This window comes from Sardina pilchardus, chromosome 16, assembly GCF_963854185.1.
Source record: "Sardina pilchardus chromosome 16, fSarPil1.1, whole genome shotgun sequence".
Classification (NCBI taxonomy): domain Eukaryota; kingdom Metazoa; phylum Chordata; class Actinopteri; order Clupeiformes; family Clupeidae; genus Sardina; species Sardina pilchardus.
The window spans coordinates 2,995,829-2,998,328 of record NC_085009.1 but is presented as its reverse complement, the minus strand read 5'-3'; the positions used below and the strand labels follow the sequence as shown (position 1 = coordinate 2,998,328).

General features: G+C 41.9%; 1 protein-coding gene across 2 annotated transcripts in view; it reads left to right on the top strand.

Moving 5' to 3' along the window:
* Window positions 1-2,500, top strand: part of LOC134060594 (disks large homolog 4-like) — a 68,045-nt gene that overhangs the window by 27,773 nt on the left and 37,772 nt on the right. For both annotated transcript variants that reach the window (XM_062517334.1, XM_062517335.1), the window contains exon 3: window positions 1,198-1,248. The gene's annotated coding sequence lies outside the window, so the exon portion shown is untranslated. The remainder of the gene's footprint in view (window positions 1-1,197; window positions 1,249-2,500) is intronic.

The window sequence follows — 2,500 nt, the reverse complement described above, 5'->3', positions numbered from 1 at the left end:
TACAGATCATCTCATGTATTAATGGAAGCCGTATTTTGACATCGCTGTTTGACAGATTTCCCCCTTACAGAATGGAATGGATGATGAGGAGTTTTTATTGAACAATTATGAGCTTTTATTTCATTTACGACACAACAAAATGACATTTTGAGGTAGTGTAGTGACTATAATCCACATATTCAGTAGATAATATGCTCCTAATGTTGACAATATTGATTATATTGCGTTTATATTTTACAGTTGTGCAATCATAAGCACAGAGTGTGCTGGGTTCATTTTTCCCTACTAATGAACTCCACTCAGCAGTAATGAAATGATGGCTCATAAATGTGTTATTACGTATTAAGGTGTGGCTGTAATGAGGCTGTAATGAGACTGCTATAATTCAGTTGTAATGAAGAGGACTTGTTATACTTAGAAGTAGTCTGCTCCTTATATAGCAACACCTCATAGAGCAGTACAGACATAGCCATCTCTGTGCGTACAACTACCCCCCCTCTCTCCACTCCCCCTCTTTGTGTGGAGACCTACTGCCCCAATTGCCCAGTGTGTTGAAACCTCTACTATTGTATTTTGCCAACGGCCCAAGGAACAGGAGCTGTGCCCCAGAATGTTAGTCATATGTGTTTCTGTCTTGTGTCCTACCGCATTGCTACCTCACAGATTGTGTGGTCACTGTTCTGTTGAACCCTCCCTGTAGTAACTCACTGATGTGTTCCATCACCCCTGTGTGTGTTGAACTAGTTCAGTCATTGGAACTCATACTCATTCTTTATCTTCTGGACATTATGTAGCCTAATAGATACATTGCCTGTGATTGTGACGGACTCTTTCTTCCTTGTGGGACTGAGCTCCTCTTGATGTGGTAGCCTTGATGTCTCTGTTTATGTAGTTGCAGTGTTTCTTATCTTTTCTGTCTACATCTGCTTTCTTTCTGTCTACATTTTCCCTTTTCACTATTTATGCCGCCTTCTTGCCTGTAGTTTCTACAGTATGTGTACAGTACGTTCCCCTTTACCTGCCATTTTTGACTCTTACACTCTTACTCTGTAACTGTTTCACGCCCTCTGTTTGTGACCACCCTCTGCTGTTTCCCCCGTCTCTTCCTCTTTCTCTGTCTCTCATTTGCCCCCTTTGTCTGTGTGAATTTGCCCCTGGTGTGTAACTGCCCTCTGCTCCTTGTGTGTTGTGTTGCAGCCCGTGTTGTTACCAGGCAGCCAAACTCCTTACTACGCTACCTCCACTCTGGTAAGGCTATCTCCATGGCGATGCATGTCACCATCGTGATGTCATAATTACGGTCACCACACTAGTGTCATTGTCTCCAGACAGGGCCTTGTGTTGCTTCTTTGCGTGGATTGGCTATCCTCGACTCTCATTGGAGCTTTTCAGTATCTACAGAGATCTTCTGAACAGGGAGATTGCAACCTTGGGGTGAACTGGCATAGTGACAGTGGGTCCTGGACTTGGTTTTAAGTGGAATCCTATGGGAGTGGCTAAGTAGCCCAAGCTAACTCCTATTTTTGTGAAATCAGTTCGGCCCATTGCAGTTAAATTACCACTGTTATGATCTAAAATGAAAAAAGGTCTAAAAAAATAAATATATATATTGTCTTATGAGACATTGACAGTTCCTCTCCATATAGGTGGATAAGAATCATTGATGCTAAGCTAAGATTAGCTATCTGCCATCTCCCTCTGTAAGAAAATCTCTGTATCTATGTTCCTACAGTCTTAGCCATCCATGAATGTAATCTGATATGAAGGCATGCCCATGAATGTACTTTTGCATGCAAATGTGGCATATTCTTCCACAGACAATAACTAACTGGCCGGTACAGTTGATTGAAGTGCTTATTTTGCAGTCCCCACTTTCCCTCGATTTGTTCAGTGTGCCCGCATATTTGCAAAGTCTGGCCAGTGGCCTGAGCAAGAGTTTTTCTTTTTGAAGTCATGTGATGTCATCTATCAGTCATCAGATGTATTTGTGATGTCATAAGAAGATTATGAAATAATGAGATTTTTTGGGCATTGATGGCAGAGAGATGCCACAAGGTTTCCTGGCCCACTCATCTCTGTGATATGGTGATTATTCACTATATAGTGAGTGAGTGGAGGTTCTGAACATCGGATCTGATATCACACATGTTGATATCAGTTGAACGTCTGGTCAGATGGTTCAGACCGCAGGTGAAAGTGAATGATCGTGACGAGTAGCTGTGTGCGTGAAAATCTGTGAGAGAGTATGCTGCTGAAAATCATGAATGACTGAAAATCTTTAGGAAATGAAAGACAGAATGATTACAGTATGCCCATAGCTGAGTTTCCCCGATGGGGTAGGCATATTTTTTGAAATCCTAGATAAGTGAGAATTAATTGGTTTGAAATCCACTGGAGAAAATGTCAACTGCAGCCATACCGGTGGTTACACTTTATCAAGGATGGCCTTGAATGAAATACAGGAAGTCATTTCAAGGTTTGATGGAGATGACGTCACACC